General features: G+C 37.3%; 1 long non-coding RNA gene across 2 annotated transcripts in view; it reads right to left on the reverse strand.

Moving 5' to 3' along the window:
* Positions 1 to 19,157, reverse strand: part of LOC129144973 (uncharacterized) — a 455,350-nt gene that overhangs the window by 141,449 nt on the left and 294,744 nt on the right. The window contains exon 3 of one of the 2 annotated variants that reach the window (XR_008549900.1): positions 13,460 to 13,510. This is a non-coding gene — a long non-coding RNA (uncharacterized LOC129144973). Of the gene's footprint in view, positions 1 to 13,422; positions 13,511 to 19,157 lie in introns of those variants that run through there. The other variant, XR_008549899.1, reaches the window with a different exon arrangement.

Below are 19,157 nucleotides of genomic sequence, written 5' to 3' on the forward strand. Positions count from 1 at the left end.
TATTATTTAAAGACAGATAAGAGTTAAATTAAACAGGTTTGTGGGGGCAGAAGTGGGCTGGAAGGGTGAAAAATACTTTGGCTCTCTAACAGCGCTTAGATCATTAACCAACATCTCAACAGAACACTTTTCAGAAAGAAAGGGAGATGGATGCTGTCTTCTTTCCTCTCCATTTATTTTTTATGGTTATTTATTCACAGATGATGTGGGCAGACTGTGTGCAGAGAGAAAGCTCGGGCAATTTACGGGCAGATGTAACCCTCAATTGGGGAGGATATTCAACGTGCCCTAAGGAATTGAGAGGAAAGTAGGCCATTTGGATCATAAACATTGTTAACACTTATTTCATAAATGAAGCTAATATGTACTTGTTCTATAAGTGAAATAAAAAAAAAATGCCTTCAAATAGGAAAAGGAGGAAAGTTAAACAAAACAGAATTATTAAACCATCCGGGTTTCCACACCTCTGTGAACGCCAGCAGGAGGTTTTCTCCTGACAGGGCATCAAGCGGCAGGGGGGTTGACTAATGAAAGACAAGATACATGTGTTGACATAGCATTAAATGGCTGCTTTGTCACTCCCCCAGGATGCGAGTCTTGGAGTGTAGGCTGTAGTAGCACAGACAGTTTCTTTCATCCCCTTGTTTCCTTTATTCAACTTCTCATGCAAATTAATAGCTATTTGCATGTTTATTTCATGCCATGCTTGGTTAAAATTAAAACTGGCCCACACGATGGATGGCGCCTCCAAATTTAGTACTTCTTCAAAGATCTGCTGGATGACTTAATGAAAATGGAATGCAATTCTCTTCTTTAAATCAAGTTAAGTATTGGTCGCCTCTATCCAATACCACAAGAGTGCACGGTATATGATATAAATTGAGAATGCTCCATAGAAAGAGATGGTTTCCTGTCTTCCATGTCTAAAACACATGCAGTGTGACGGGCTAGCTCGGACCCCAGGCAATGTCTGAGTTACAGCACTGCAGATCTCGGGTGTGTGTCCCTGAATGTGATCAGCAATAGGTCCTCAAAAGATCAAAGCTCAAGTTTCCCTTTGAAAAAGAGACTGTTGTAAGAAAAACAATTTTCTCCTTGTTATCGCCATGGGATGTACAGCCATGGGTTTCAGAGGTCACATTGCCATTCAAATTCTTTAAAGTGAGTTTTTCAGGGTGAAAGAATAATCAAAGTAAAGCACACTCCTGAGGGTCATACAATTTAGTCACCTCTGGCAGCAACATACCAGGTGAACGCCAGAGCCCTGGGAAGTGGCCGTGTAATCAGGTGAAAAAAAGGCAGGGGATCCATGCGTCTACCAGTCTTCCTCTTCTTGTCAACATCACAAGCATCGCCGCAATGTCACACTGGCTAACTGCTTCTAATTAAGAGATGAACTGAACACAATGGCATTTGCTTGAAGACACCAAGCTAATCTGCTGTGTCACTGTTTATATATTTGTTGCTGATGGAGACTGATATGAGTCCATGAATCTGAACCTGACCAGTATTGGCACGTGGTACTCATCCCCCCATTGTCCCGGGCCCTGCAAATCCGCAGTGTATCCTTCATCGAGTTATGTTCTCCTTATATTGGATTTTAAACGTAATACTTATACATTCCAACACTTTTATTTATTACACATGCAATTTTGTGAAAGTGAGAAATTTTGGTAGTTTGAAGAGAATCAAATCAAAAAGTAAATATCGGAGCATCTAATCCCTGTAAGTCAATTTTTTCCAGGAAGAGTCTGATAAGTATGCTTTATAATTGATCTTATCTGGCCTTTTTGCAAGAGCACGACGAATAATTAATTGCACTGATTTGTTTGAACATCATGGCAAAACTTCAGTAAAATATTGACCCCTTCATCACCCACACACAGCATATTGCAGTGAAAGAAAAAAGAAGAGCTTAAAAAGAGAATAAGTAATATTTGATTTAAACAGCATTAATATTAAACTAGATTGATCTATTATTTTGCCAAATTCTGCTAGGAGACTAATTTCAAATATTTAGAACTCGCTGGGCAAGACAATATGTAAAGTGCAGTGAGAAACAGAAAAGAATCATAGACATATTTTGAAAAATCCAGTATTTATCAAAAGATAAGGCTCTGTCGTGTCTAGGAACTTTGGTCCAGGTCACCCAGTGAGTCAGCGGTGAAGCTGGATATTTATACATGTTCACCAAAGGAAGAAAAGGCTCCTTGTTCAGATCAAGAGTCTCCACGGACAACGGGGATTGATGGGCAAGAACGCTCAGGACACGCCAGGCACGCATGGCGCAGGTGCCTGGGTCAGGTCTGGCACTGGGCCATCTGCCTGGATTCTTGCTTAGTTGCAAACAACAAAATCTACCCTTGCTAGTTTAACCAGAAATCAAACTGCTACGTTAAAGGATAACAAGTAGTGAACAGAAATATTTTTGTGGCCTGGGGAAACAGAGTCACGACTAATATATTCCAGGAGTAACAACCAGTTCTGGGGTCACAGCAGATACCAATTCTATTTCCACCAAGATCCGGTGAAATCAGTCAACACCGAGATCTAGACCCGAATGCAGTGGCTACTTCTGCCTTCATGAATTTGGACACTATTACTCCAGCATGAAATTTTTCAACTGCTGATTCCTCCAAGAGCAAGATGCCTCGTTACCAGCACCAGTGGGTAGGCGATGTGAGAGTGTCACTCTGTTCCTCACTTCTGCATTAGAGCCTGCATTAGAGCCTCCTGGGGTGAAGATGACTCCCAGACTTCGGTGACCAGCCTGACAAGTTACAGGCAGTGGCTCTCGTAACATTGCACTATTACCAGACACTGAAAGGCAATTCAAAGTAACTTACGTTAAGAAAATGCTGACTCTAATCTACATTTGGTCTCAGGCACACATTTTCCTATAAATACATAAATCACATTTTTGCGTCACTTAAGCAGAAATAACTTGAAAGATTAGCATAGTTATAAAAATTTAAAATTTCAGTTTTTGTTATTCATTTCAAATACTATACTTACTTACTGACTCACTAGAAAAAATACTGTGATCTCTTCAGTATGGACATGCCAAAAATATCAGAATATAAAGAAGGCCAACAAAAATGCAGTTGCGTAATAAGACTTGGAATGAATATGATTTCAAAAATTTTTACGAGCATTTTATTACATATTATATTTTTACTTTACTTTTTTGAATTTTCCCTTTTCTTCTATTTCTCATTTAAATGCAGGAAATTGAAGCATCCAAAGTTAATCTATATTATAAAAGAGATTATAAAATATTCTGACCCAACCAACACAAGCAGGGAAAAAAGCAGGAAACTTTTCCTCAGAAACTCTTCTTATGTATCCAGAAATTCTAATGACAACAATCCCATTTTCCTTAACAACAATATGAATTTAGCATTCCCAAGACAGAGTTTCCCAGAGCACTAACCCAAAAGAGATTACTCAAGATATATCTTCTATAGTCAAATAATCTTATGACATGCTATACATCATATATGCTTCTTGCATTTTTATTATTCAAATGAGAATATTAAAGGATCTCAGAAGATCTGTAATAAGGAAACTTCTGTTTGACTTTGTGAAGGACACTTTCATCCTGACAGATGGATGATGCCTTGACTGGGGACATTTTACCCCTTCTCTGTTGCCTAGATTTGTCACCTCCAAATGTGTTATCAGTGGGACCGCTTAGGTAAAGTAAATGTTTTTTACTTTGTAAGTAACTATGTTTGGATTCTTGAAACAAATAGGAAATTTGAATACAGCAATTTGAATTCCAGGCTGCCTACTGCTGCGGTGAGCCATCAAAGCCATGTGCTTGGTTGAACGACTTCCCTTCCCATCGGCTGGAGTCTGGACACAACTAGCTGGAACTTACTCACCTGGAACCTGAACCTGCGTCGATGGGTGTCTTTTATCACTAGACTGACCTGGGTCTACTTGACAACTTTCAATCTGCGCCTTCAGGTTTGCTGAGGTCTGTGCCTTCCTACGTAGCACCCCAGGCATTTTTCCCCTCCTCCTAAAAGACTAATTTACATGTTAAATCTTCACATCTTCGGAATCTACCACCATGAAACTTATTTTTTCCTTCATTAGGACATTTCATGATTTTTTGCTTTGTGCTTTAAAACGTTTATTCTATTGAATTTCCAGGGCAGTTATTTGGATCTCCTGAATGTTCACGTGCCCATACTTCAATTTATCTATTAAATTACTATTATCTATTAAATTATAAGATTATTCTGCAGCTTTTGCTTGCTGTAATTACAAACTCTTTTTTGATGGTACCGTTCACTTTATTTCTTTACTGCTTCTATTACTTTCTTGGTGCGCTGCCTGTCTTTCTTTATACAAGCTCTATTTCTTTGATTGTTCATTCTGTTGATTCTGACTTAGCCTCTGTTATTGTCAGTCCAACTTTGGGTTCCCTGGTTGTTGAGGCCACCAGTGTCAGCAGAATGATGAACGTTTGAATGTGAAGTCATAATCCAGCGTAAGTCGGGGGATATAGAAAACCAGCTAAAACCCCACTGCTGAGACATTTGGAAGCAGCCTCTGTCACCTTCACTACTTCCATTTCTTCAGCCTCAATACTCATGGATTTCTCTGCCCAGACTTTTAACTCCTTTTTCCCCACTTTGCAGGAGGAAGGGAAACCAGAAACACTGGCAGGTGTCCATTTTCTCTCCATGAATCTAGGTTGCTAATGGCCAAGCTCTCCCTGGAACCCACTGCTTTGTGGTTAGAGGCCTCTATGCCACCAGTCTAGCAGAACACACCCAGCTCAAAGGAAAAAAAAATACAAATTTTCTTTGCCAGAACTTCTACAAAACTTTGGGTTTCAGCTGTCTAGACAGAGCTCCTAGCATAAGTTTTACTCAAGGAATTTACTGAAGGTGGCATATAGATACTGAAGGTGGCATATAGATACTGAAGGTGGTGTATTCTATCTTACCCCCCAAAAGAACATTTTTGGTACCTCAAAACAAATAGCAGAGATCATATGGCCCTTTTAAAAACATGTTTTTCAAGTTATTGTCTCTTATCTCAAGCAATATATTTCTTTGTTGATTTGTTCCAACAGTCAGAGCATGCCACCATAACAGTAGGCACAGAGAGGCCATTGATGAGCAGAGGTGCATGCTGACCCTGTCCCCAGGGAGCCCACAGTCCAGTAGATGGTGTATTATTTAAAAAAAAAAAAAAAAAGAAAGGTAAAACCGATGTAGCAAAAGCATTCAAACAAAAGGAACAATGAGAAAGAGGTATGTTGAGCTTGAGAACATGCAATATGTGGGCAGAAGATGAAAGACGTCTCACTTAGAGAGAGATGGTTGGGTTCAATAAAGAGGAGGAGGAGAAGTTGGCAAAGAGTAGCGGCACCAACACTGTCAGCACAGGGGCTTTGGTGTAAATAAGTTAGGGGGATCAATCAGCAAGGAGATGCGAGACTATGAAGGCCATCTCTATAACAGCCTAAGTGTTGTCTATATTCGTAGAACAATGAGTAGGACTGTACCGTTTTAATCAGGGAGTACTGTGATCAGATTTTATTTTTTAAATTCTGTCCACCTTATAGAAAACTGAATTTGAGTGAAGGAGAAATAGATTTAGGGAAGTAGGTAGAACCTATTGCAGTAGGCAATGTGGAGATCTTTAATGGATAATTTGCTGCTGGAGACAAGGAGATTGGATTGATTTGTGAACTCATTAGCAGACAAAACTACCAGATATTTGATACGGGATTTGAAGGAAGAGGTGTCAATCACGATCTCTGTTATTTTGTTTTCTTAAATGGATGCATATGGGTACACATTCACGAAAAGGATGGAAATATTATAAAATTAGGTATTGAAAAGAGTCTTATTTTCAGTTAGGAGCATGTCAAGATTGAAATTTCCTAAAGGAAATATAAAATAGAGAGACAGAGAGTGGAGCCACAGATACTCAGTAGACAGACACTCATCTCTGTACATGTTGAACTGGAGTCCCTGATTAAACCAGGGCTGGTAGCTTGAATGGTGGGACAATTATGGGGCACCAGGAGAGGAGGCTTCAAAGAGAAAAGCTCCTGGGGAAAGGGTAAATCGAGTGACTGTGGGTTCCCTGGGGACAAGGTCAGCATGCACCTCTGCTCATCAATGGCCTCTCTATGCCTGCTGTCATGGTGGCATGCTCTGACTAGCGGAACAAACCAACAAAAAAATATATTGCTTGAGATAAAAGACAATAACTTGAAAAGCAGAGGGAAACACTTTTAAGGAAGAGCAGCACACACAGATGTGGGAAGCTGCTGGACTCAGCCTGGATTGAGATACATAGAAGTGATGCAGCCAGAACTGTTTGCAAAAGGTAGATTTGTGGATGTGAACTGAGGAAATGGAGAATGACATTTTACAAAATTCAATAGTGCACTCCCTCTGCCTTGAAACCACCCCCGCCCCAAGTGTGGGCATTCAGTTTGAACTCATTTGCCCCCCTTTTCTGAAACACCATTGTCTTTATTTTCTTTCTGTCTAGTATCTTTAAAACAGCTAACCCATATTTATGGTTGATTTCTAGTCCTGTGGCTGTTTGATTTTTAAAAGTGTAAAATTCATCCTGACGATGCCCCTTGGCAGAAAGCAGAAGTTTCTAAAAAAGTTTCTGATGGACCAAGTGTGATGTGTGGATAAAAGATGAAACATAAGAAAGATGCCAAGATTTGAGCATCAACTACCTAAGCAGGAAGTTGGTATTAAGTGAGGCAGGAAAGACTCTTTAGTGTAATTCAGGAGGGAGTGTCTTTACCTAAAATTCTCAAATCTGCTCTTTCAGAATCATCCAGTGGTTTTCTCTACAATACCTAGATTTTTCCCCAAAACACTGTGGTTTTTTAGTATGTCACATTATTTCAATGTTCCGTTATGGTTGGAAACCACGGTTCTAGGCTGTTGCTCCTTTAACTTTAACACGCTTATGAACTGCTTAGGGATCTTATAAAATTCAAATTCTTACTCAGTTTTTCAAGGTGATAAAGCTTGTATTACTAACAATGTCCCAGGTGATTCCACATTTTACACAGCAAGGCACAGCTATTCAAACACATGGCAGACACATCACAGGAGAGATTATTCTAACATACCATGCAAAACCTTTGTTCTAGTTCTTCTGTACTAAAATTCATCTGGGGTTAAAAACTGCAATGGTTAATTAAATTTGGCAAATAATGAGTTAAACAAGGTGGGAGAGGTTTCCTCACAGAATTTTTCCTAGCTAATGTCTTCCTAAAGTTATTTCTTCCTGAATCCCTTTTTCATGGAAGACATTACAAGATTAAAGATTTGCAAAACCCACTATCCTGTACTAATGCAGAGGTTGAGTTATCTTCAAATAATCTTTGCTACTTTCTTAACAGCTTAAAGTTTTACAGAAACATCTATTTAACTGATATGTTTTCAGTTTCCTAATCTGATTCACAACTTGATGATTCTAATTTATTTATAAATCCAAATAGGTTTTACAATAAGCATATTAATCATGCTTTGGATTGTGAAGTGATTATGTTGCAAATACACGTGATTCTTTTATTTATCCTTATATATACTTGAGAAGTGAATATTGTTGTCTTTGTCTTCTTTTATAGAATTTCTGTCCACTCATTTTTTAATATTCCCTGTCCATAATGTCTTAGCATGTTGTTTGTTAACATTATTTCCTTTACCAATATTTTAGTTGGTAAATAGGAGAGAAATATTCTTTCCATAAAATTACACTGATATTTCATCAACAGATAGGTTTCATAAATTTTCTTAAATAATTATATTTGTTTATATACAGAGAAAAACCCACCTTCTCTACAGAACAGTGAGAACCAATATGCTAACACCCATGTACTAAGCTCCTAAGTTCCACAAACTGAGTTCCTCTCCTATCGTATGGGTTCCCATCTGCTCCTCCCCTCCACATGCAGGGGCCAGCGGGCTCTCACCCCACTGAGGAAAATGGAGCATGGACAACCAGTACTGAAAGGTCTTGTAAGTAAACCAATCTGCCACGAATCCAGAAACCTTGTATTTACTGGATCAGCACAGAATAAATTAAATATATATATATATATATATATATATATACACACACATATATACTTCTTTATACTATAAGTAATTGACTTAGCCTTCTGTTACTAACAGGTTGCTTTGGTGGCATTTTGAGAGCCAGTATGTGACGGTGCTGGATTTCACAATGGTATTATGAGAAAAAAAAATAAAAATCACCTCCTCACCCATTTTGCCCTGGAGAGGCTAACAATATCATCTTGGTGATAGTGAAAGTTTAGAAAGTGCATGGCCCTTCATTATACACATCCTTCCTCTTATAATCTGCAAGTTGCAAAAAAAAAAAAAAAAAAAAAAAACACCCAAAACTCTAAAAAAAACTCACAAATGAAACACATAGATATGTACTCTTTCAAACTGATGCCCGAGAGTTTAATAATTCCATATGTTCCCCTAAATCTGCAATTAAAGTTCAATGAGACACTTGCAATAATCTGAAATGTCTCTGTGTGCCGTGTAGTCCCACATACAGCACAGAGGTGCAGGGTAAAGACAGATCTCTACATTCCCAGCTGCACGGCAATCACTGTTTCAAAGGCTTGTGGATGGCACTGATAATTATCCAGTGACTGCTATCTCCGGAGGAAAGTTGGCACCAGCCCCCAGCAGTATCTCCTGTAGTCCTCAGGTTCACATAGTCTTCCAGCCTCTCCACGGCATGTCCTAATATAATCCTGACTTTCTAGTGCAAAATTCATCCACATGTTCAAAGAGCTCTACCTCAATCATTCTGGTTTGAAATTCATTTTAAAGTGGTTTAACATTTAAACTTTTAAAGTATGTAGTATGTGGTATTGATCAAGTATTTGTGTGTATTACAGATTATTTGGGTTCCTGTGACACTGTCACACTGCAGATTGTAAGTTCATGTAGGACTTGAGGGTCCCTGTTTCCAACAGATTCCCAGGTGAGGATGCCACTGACGGCCTGAAGACTACACATAACAAGGTGTTAAGGAGAACACACTTATCCAACAGAAGAGCTCGCAAATATTGGAGTATATAAGAAAGACCTTCTAACATCAACTGAACTCTTGTTGATAGAGACGCAGAAGGTACCAGCATGCAGAGGCCCTGAGGCTGGATCCTCAAACATAACAGTGACCACGAGGCGCCAAATCCTTCCCTCTGCCTTCTTTTCCTCGTCCTCCTTTTCTGAGCTCCATGCATTTCTGTTTTGTCTTCCCTTGTATCTAAACACCATTTTTCACTTCTCTACTGATTCTTAATTCACCTTTACTCCTTTCCATTCAATTCTAAGAAACAACTTTTATGTCTCTGCTTATTATTTTCTTTATTTTCAGACTCATTTCCAAACTGTCTTGCTATGAACCACTAATTCCTCCAAATTCAGAAAGATCATTAAAATGGATGGGCTCCTGGATGTTCTGAGGGATGTGAGTACGATTCTAGCCCTGAGTTATGTGAGACCAAAGATATGTAAGATTCCCTTAACAGTAAGCTCCCCCAGAGCAGCTAAAGCAATTACACAGAGGTTCTTTAAGGACTCTTCTCTCCTGGCACCACCTTGGCTACCGCCTGTCTTCAACACACACAGAAGCACACGGTTGTAATTATTTAGCTCCACTGAAACCATTTTATAAATATGCTGTTTATAATAAAATCAATTCTAAGTTTATGGTTTTAGTGATATTTTTGTTCTTTTTTTTTTTTTTTTTGGTGCCTTCCTTTATCTTAATGTTTTGTACAGATACAAAGGCAAGGGTTCTAATGTGACCTAAGTTTCCTTGAAATAGATTGTCTTGGTTGGAGAGCATAAATAAATCCTAGTAATCTGATTTTTTCCTACCTGAAGTAGAAGGAGGGCATATCAGTTAAACCTATGGGATGAAAAGTTTTATAATTTTAAAAAGGCAGCTTTCTTATTTCAGCTTTCCTCTACTGTTGCATGACCAAGAAGAAAATTGAAGGATGGTTGGAAACAAAATCAGCAACAGAGAGTACGAGAAGAGCACCACAGAATTTTTTTAAAAAACTACCAAGTCAAGCAAATAGCAACAATTGCACAGAGAAAGAGATAATAAACAACTTTTATACAACTAGTTCTTAGAAAAGTGAACAGATTAGGAATACCAGGTATGCAATTTATAGGAAAAATTTAATATATACCCCAACTTTGAATTGCCCGTAATGTTCTGCCTTTGTTCCTATAAAAATATTTTTTCCTGGACAATAGTCAAACTGAAACAGTTTTAACAATGAATTTAGTGCTACTCATAGCATAGAACTGGGGATGCTGTGCACTGGTTCATGGAGCTTCCAATCCAAGCTAATATCACTGTGGGACGCTTCAGTGAGGATGGTATACCTAAGAGGCAAATGAGCTCCATCAGACACCAAAGTGTCATTTACCGTAGAGAAGGGGCAGCAGAAATGGAACCTCACATTCTGGAGGAAGATGTTTGCCTCTCATGAGTTTTTATCAGAAACTCATTTACTCACAGTAGGAGCGGATAACGACGGTGGCAACTGTATCTTTATTTCTTGTTATTAAGGGTGCACGATCACAGAACTATTCTATGCTGGGAAACACCAAAGATAAAATTTAAGTATAAACAGAAAACAAACATATACACACTAAAACATGGCTGCTCTAAGGACACGGCCAACTTCAGGTCTAGCGCTTTTCTGTGTATTTTTTTTTTAAATTTCAGTCTTTCAGCAAAATTAATCAGCTATATTAAAGTTATATGTGTGGAGGACTGCTTCTTGGATATGTTAGGGTCAAGAAAATATAAACCACTTGAGTCTGGTGTTGACTATGGGGATGCATACAGACCCAAAGATAAGCTTACTTGGGCTCAAATCTACTTAGTCAGAGCCTTCAAATGGAGATTTGCTAGGGGAAAGAATAATTTTAACATGGAGAGTGAATATACTGTCTATTTACTGTGGACCTGCAGCTTAGAGTATGTCTTCACTGATCTTCTAAGGCAGAATTCCCCAACTTAAGGACCATTTATCTTTCATTTTTGTATCCCCCCAGGTGGTGTAAATGAGAACAGGACAGGGCATAACAGTTACTTGAATCATTTAACAAAATGTCCAAATAATTTTCTCCCAGGAATGAAAGGTTAGCACGAACACGCATAACAGAGCTACTACTAGATAGGAACTCTGCTAGGCTATTTACATATGATATCTTATTTAATTGCCAAACTGTTCAGTAGTAAGTAAAACCCATGCATTATCACCTTGGGAAGTGAAGTTTAAGTGATCAGGGTAATGTCATTTATACCCTATATCAACCCATTTTTTTTTTTTTTTGATCTATGATAGAAAATAAAGATGATTGGGAATTAGAGGGAAAAAGATGCATTATAGGGATTAAGTTTGAGCATGTAGGGAAGAACACAAAATGTACTAAATCTGCTAAGATATAAGTCATATGAATTCATAAAATGGTACCTATTAAGTGAGTGATATTATCAAAATTGAGTGAACAAAGCTCACAAAAGGAGACAGTTTGATACTAATTATAATAGCATATACTCCAGGAACTAAAACATAAATATGCTTGAAAATTAATTTCTTATTTTCACTTACCTGGATAATAGTTTCTTGAAGGATGATATCAAGGAATAAAACAGCATATTATTAATTTGATGATTTTTATGTTCTCCATATTTATGTATTTTATGGTATTTCACACTGCTCTGATGTTTTGTATGAATTAGACACTTGACTGATTCATAGAATATCATAAATTGTCTTCTAAATTTGGTATTCAAATTAAAATTTATTACAAACTAAAATAAACACATAAACGTGATTAATTTAATAGAACACATTAAAAACATTCAATAGCAGTGAGAAAATCTCATAAAAATTATAGCAACGGCAGATATCTAGATGCCAATGTTATAAATCAACATATTCATTTTATTACTTGCCAACCACACTGGCCACAATATATAGCAAACATATGTTTGTAACTTCTACGTCTGATAAAGGAGGTTACAGATTGTATCATTTGAGAATATATTTTTTTTACTCTAATGTTTAATCAAGATCACTAAATGCTGATTTCCAACTATACACTTTGGACACATGCGTAAAAAATATTGATTTCCTTAAATATGCCTGGCTGTAAGTAGCGGCTTTCTACCATTTCTAGGGTCTCAGTAAATACACATTTCTACTCAGAAGAAATCAAGTCTTGCAAACCAATCCTAAATTCAAATGATCCTATTTAACAATAAACAGTAACAACAAACAGTAACAACAGTCAAAATTTAGGATGTGGCTACCCAACACTTAATTGGAAAGTCTTTAATTATTGAAACTAATCTTCATCTATGTAAAATTAATTCTATGTTTTTATCTGTAGTGTTTGTACTTTACTGCATCTTGCAGAGAGGTACACACAAAATACACACTTGGTCTCACTGGGGGGATACACACTTGGTCTCAAATACATTGGGGATAAGAATTAACTCAACTTTCATTTTCACATATTTAAACAAAATGTTCTGAATTCTGGCTGATCCAGAACTCCTATGAGCAGTCACAGTTATTAACACGTGCTGGCCCAGCAGAACCATTATGAAAGTGAAATAAATTCAAAGATACTTGTAAAATAGTTGTGAGTTGTTACCCTCCAGTAATTTTGTTAAATATCCCACATATATTAATATCGATTATCTCTGATGCTCACAAGAAAATTTGGATTCTGGTATCAGAAATGCTGTATTTTTTTTACGTTGCTCGACATCTGTTGGTTTGCAGTGGAGGAGTCAGGATGTGAGTCCAGCCTTGGACAACACAGTGTGTGTGTGTCTGGCCGTCTCTCCTCCCCCACAACACAGACTCCAAGCCATAGGCCACTACCACAGACCCCTGCATCTTGAAAGTCCATGAAAACAAGCTTCACCTGCCCACCGCTCCACATATTGTGCTCATTTTACATTTCTGTGCCAGATGCTTTAGCTGACACTCACTGATAATCTGAGCATTATTTCTTTGAAAAACATGCCTCTAAAAAAATGAAAGTATATTGACATTGAAAGGTGAAAAGTTAATTCACTTTATCCAAATTTCATTTAACCTCTAGCTTTAGAACGTACTTAAAAACTAACAATAAAATCATAAAAGTGCAAGTTTAGTGAACAATACAGTGCTAAATAATGACGCAATTAAAGATTTCCAGGATTAGGACACATGCAGTTGGCATAGTGTCTATCTTTATGCTATTTTTCAGAATGATACCTGAAATCACTTATTATTAATTGGTACATTTTGATCACCAAAAATGATACATCTTGCGTTTTTTCAAAATTGGTTGTAGTCTGTTTTGAATGGCTGTTAGGAATGTGATTGCTGATATGTACTTACCTTTCCAGTAGATGGTAGCACAGATGTTCATAAGAGAATATTCAAGAGCATCTATTTTGAAAGAAAAAGTTTTTTCAAATTAAAAAAACAGTGTAATAAAAGTCTTAAATATTATATGAATTATGAGAAAGGGGAGAATTGCTTATATGTTTAGTTTTAAAACAAAGATTAGAAATGGTGCGTGGGTACATTACTTCTAAGTAAAACACAGTTAATAAAACAAAGTACTGATCACTAAAATTTACATGTGCTTATCACTATAAATCCAAATGTTGTCTTGTTGATGTCTCCTAGTCAACACAATCTTAATCAAATCACGTGTCTCCAGTTTTTAGTCACTATTAGAAAGACTTTAATGTTCTTTGCCCTCAGATTCTTCAAAGTGATAGCTTCTCTTTATCAGAGTTGATAATTATGGTTTTCTGATAATAACAACATTCTTGATTTAAATATATAAAGCAACTCAATTATAAAGAAAACAAAATATTCAGAAATCATCACGGATAGGCAGTAAAAGAAAAATAATCATAATTGGGTAGATTTATGGGAGAAATTGAATGCTATACAATAAGAAGATCAAGGGGGGGTTCTTTAAATGTTTTTAAAGGTGCAGGCTCCTGGGCCTCCCCGGTGGCGCAGCGGTTGAGCACTCGGTTGCGAAGCTGCCCGCAACCTCTGCGGTACCGGTTCGATCCCCGGCTGCTCCCAGCCTCCGGAGGAGGGTCCCACATGGCGCGCAGACCTCTCCTGCCGCCCGCTGCTCCCCTCAGCAGTGTACTTCGGTCCTTCTGCCTGCTCTGCTCCCCGCTCTGGCTCTGGTGAATTCTCTCACCCTCCCGCGCTTCTGACTGTACCCAGTGCATGTATAAACAAAACAAACAAACAAAATAAATAAATAAATAAATAAATAAATAAATAAATAAAGCATGCCTGTATAAAAAAAAAAAAAAAAAAAAAAAAAAAGGTGCAGGCTCCTAAGGATCATTAATAATAAAGCTTCCATGGTTTACATCTCTACCTAGAGCAGTGTGGTCAGGACTTCCAAACATAGCACCAGTCTATTTTCTTACTAGGGTACATCCTTTGCACAGTCATCGATGTTTAGGCTTCAGAGGACATTTAGAATCCACATTGTAAAACTACCTGGATTCGGCCCGAATGACAGATGCCCACATGCCAAGGCTCATTTTCAGCAGGGACCCTTTTGAAGTGATGGGGCCAAAGCAGAGCAGCTGTGGGGCCCGCTCTGGGGCTTGCTCTGGAGCGGGTGTGCCCCCACACAAAGTTTTCAGTTATCTTGGTGGGTGGGAGGTTGCCTGGTGTGTGCAGAAGGCGGCTCTAGGGGGTCAGGACTGAAACAATGGGCACATGCCCTTTTAGACAGTAATTCTCAATTTTCCTGTTCTTTTGGTTCAAACTATTGTGCTTTTCCTATCAATATTTCTCTTTCACGTAGATGACAGTGACCCAAAATTGTTAGGTGATTATTACTAATATTGGTAGATTATTACTATTAGTAGTTTATAATATTGGTAGATAGTTGACCACTAATATTTTTAAGGGTTTTACATTTTTACTATAAAGAAACTACTAGCAGTAGTCTTCAGAGTTTTGTCTATTAGTTTTTAGTTACACATCCTTATGTTCCAGGAGAAATTCAGAAGCCCTCACTATGTACAATATGAAGTCAAGTTTCCTTGAGCACAGAGAGTTCTCGGGAGATGCCAGACATGTACTTCCCCACCAGTCTCCTGGCACATCCAGGTGGAGGTTTGAAACAAACACACACAAAACCCAGAATGTGTTATGCTGACAAGTGTTTTCAATACTAGTAAACAACCTGTTCATAAAAACATCAAATCACACAGAGCAGCCCAGAAGAGCAATATTTAGGAGCTAAAGTTTAATATATTTTCATGTGAGCACTCATACGAAACAAAAGTGTCATGGAATCCTATCACTTTGGACCCATTTTCTACTCCCAGGAGACTTTACATGAACACTCTCTGCCACATGCCTTCAGCAGACCACCACAAATGCTTATGTGAGTATTGTTCATGAAAAGAGAAATTCAATCATAGCAGTCTTTCAGTCTTCTTCATCCATAAAATATAGTATAACCCTGCCCTTCATCATAAAGTAACTCTTTATCGTCATTTCTCCTTTGTTTTTATTTTCACAATAAAGACGCTTCCATTTCTACTGTAATTTACTCCTCCACCTACCCTATGTGTTTAACAAAAAATATAGCTACAGTCTGTAAATAACAAATTGGTCTTCATATTTCCTGTCTTCTGTTTCTCTCCAAATTCATTTGTATATTCATGCTTAGATGAATATATATGTATACACACACATATACATACATATACATACATAGATATGTGTGTTTGTCCTATCTAACATATATTCATATTTTATATATTAAGATACGCAATAGGCAATATAGGTATTGCATATGAATATGAATGTACATACATACATGATTCCCCTTCTTGCTGAGCTCAAACATCCACAAGCTTGGGTGACTTATCCTTTGAGTCTTACATCCCTCCTCTATAAAACATACTAGAAAGGTCAGAGAAGTGACTTTTTGATCTTCTAGAGATTTCACAACAAATTCAACCTGTTTACACTTCTGTGACTTAACACAGCCATCTGTTCTACCTGGAATATCCAATATCCACTTAGTAAAATCTGATAGATTGTTTTTTGTCTCACTCAAAGGGCACATTTAAATTTGAACATTCACAGATAACCCCACATGAAAAAAGTCATCACTTTCTGAAATCCTATCAAATGTAATACAATTTTTATGGCGCGTGCATACATTCCATATATTATAAACTGGATCTCCTATACATGAATGAAAATTGTAGAGCTATGGTTATTTGCCCTAATATTCCGGATAGGCTGGCGAAACATAAATGAGAAAAATGTTTGTTAACTGAATTTACAGATATACTAAGTATTAGGATTAGAAATTAATTGTTTTGGGTGAAACAGAAGTAGTACAAGGTGATCACACAGAGAGGTGGAAATAACTTAAAGAAGTCATTACAATCAGTTCTATAAAATAAAATTTATGTAATGAAATATTTATTTCAATATCAAATATAGAAACATTTCTGAGATCCAGTGTTTCTCCTTTATGTATATTCTAAACAATATTACCATAACAATTATATTTAAAATAATTTTATTACATATTTATAACCCTGAAACCATTTGCATTATTTTTCTACCATAGCAAAAGCAAGCAAACATACATTTCTGTGGGAGCTAGAATATGAAAAGGGTGGTATTGAGAACATGGAAGTGATACTCTAAAATCTTACTTCATGGCAAGAGAAGTAATTTAATATTTACTTTCATTTTGACCTTTTTATTATTATTAGCTTTCAGAAAAGTTTGCATGTTTTCTTGCTCTTTAGGGCATTAAATTAGTGATGTAAAAGTTGTATTTATGACACTGTGAATTAATTGCTAGAAACATGTTCTAGTTTAACTACATGACCGAAGTACAGTCAGGGACATTAATCATATTCACCTTTTAAACCTGAAAAAAACCAACTTCATCTCCAAGAATAATTTCCAGTATTAAAGTTGGTTAATTCAAAAATAAGAGCTATAGTTCCCGAGAGAATAAGTTAAGCGCTACAGTTCTTGAAGGAATAAATGTCTCATTCAAATAATTTGTTTTCTTAGGTAATGCATTGTGACATTATTCTTAGTTTATGCTCAGGATTTCAAAGTTGGCCTCTGAAATTTTAGATAAATCTGACTCTGCTTATGATTAACCTACGTTCCTCTCAAGTAATCAGTCATGCATTAGTTCCTAATATAACATGCTTCATGAAAATATGATTTTAAGAATCTGAGAGACAAATAGAAAAATATTATAGTGATGTTATATTTTTAAAACATAAAATGTTTGGGAAAAGGGCAGTATTGGACATTATTTAAAAATCAAAATGCAAAATATGAGAAGATTTAGACATAAGAGCTGAAGTTGTAGATTTATCTTATTGTTGAAATGATTACTAACAAGCAGCAACTTTCATCAAAGCGCTTGGGATTCAGGATGTTTTCAGAATAGCATTTCACAGAAATGAAAACGAACCTCTATATCTTTTGAAAAAACAAAGTTATATGGTCATGGACTAAAAAGAGTATATATAGCAAGCGGCAGAAGTTACAAGGAACTGCCTAGAAATCTAATGTCTCCAATGGTGCTCCCTGGTTCCTGGCCATTGGACAGTAGAAGAAAAAAGGATTTCACAGAAAAGAGGCCTCTGGCTCACTCTTCCCCTATAATAGAACCACGAGTCAAGGCTTCCATTAGGCAACATGATAAATAAAATAAGAGCCAACCTTAGTGTTCTCTACTCCGTCTCAGTGTGGGGCCAGCTGATGGCTATAGGTGTGGGAGTCAGAGTAGAGAACTCATTTTATCCAGTTTTTAAGAGGAATGAATCCACATGAGGTAATTCATATATTATTTGCCTGGTCTGATGTTCTATATATGGTTGAGCAACACTTAGACATAAAGTTTCCATATTTAACAGAGTATAAAACTAACGCTATGCAAAATGTGTCACAGAATTCAGCATAAAGTGGAATTTCATAAACTTTTTCTCTAGATGCAGTCTTCAGGTACAAATGACAGAATTTTAATTATCGACATTCAGGAAAGGCAAATGCATGTTATGTCACCAAAGACCACTGCGTTAATTTAGTGACTGGTATAGAAATCCTAATGCAAATGAACTCACTTTCAAAATAGATATTCCTGAGCAATCTAGTTGTTGTCAAGATTAACTCCCAAAGCAGTTTGGCATCGCTGCTACAAGAGCCCACATCCATATTCATTCACATTCTCGGGAACACACATCAGAGTGACATGGAGAGAAAACTGGGTCTGAATTCTGTATAAGTTTGGAGTTCTTGGTCTGAACTCTGTTTCTCACTGACCTACTTCCTGGAAAACTAGTCACCTCTGGGGATCTATCGTTATATAAGCAAATCTGACAAAAAAATTTAGGGTCACATCTATTAGATGAAGCAATGAAAGCTCAGTTAATAAGATCAATTGTGAAATAATTAGCCTCAGGGTATAGAAAGTGAAATAGCCAGCTTGGGATTAGAGGTGAGAGAGATGAAAGAGGGTGGAGGTTCCTGAGAATATCTTATCTCCTCCAATCCTGATGTAGTCTCCAGGGACTGAAAACTGCTTATCATCCTGGTTTATAAAGAGCAAAAACAAATGCAAAATTTGACTTTGATTTCCTTTGTTACAGAAGAAAAGTGAGTTCCTTTTAACCTGACAGGTCAACAAAATGCAACTCTAAAGCCCATGGCTGTGATGAGTAACCGAGAGGGGCTAGCGAGCAACGGAGGCACGGCGGCACCCAGGGCCGTCGTCTGCAAGCACAGAGCATAGGCTGCATTCACACTTCCCATGCCCCGTGCCCCGTTTTCTTTAAACTAAACTGTTACTTTGAACTGAGATTCCTGCCCTGATGATGCCCTGATGACTGTCGACATTGATGCCCAAAATTAAGCAAGCAGGCCAGGATGTACCAAGGTTAAGATAACCAGGGGGGTGACAACAGATTCAGGCTGAACATGACAAACACCAAGAACATCAACCATGAGGGGCTGCTCTGAGGAGCTATTTGCTTATGACCATCTTTGT

The sequence above is a fragment of the Talpa occidentalis genome, unplaced genomic scaffold (genome assembly GCF_014898055.3).
Source record: "Talpa occidentalis isolate TD23 unplaced genomic scaffold, MPIMG_talOcc4v2.1 talOcc4.8, whole genome shotgun sequence".
NCBI lineage: Eukaryota > Metazoa > Chordata > Mammalia > Eulipotyphla > Talpidae > Talpa > Talpa occidentalis.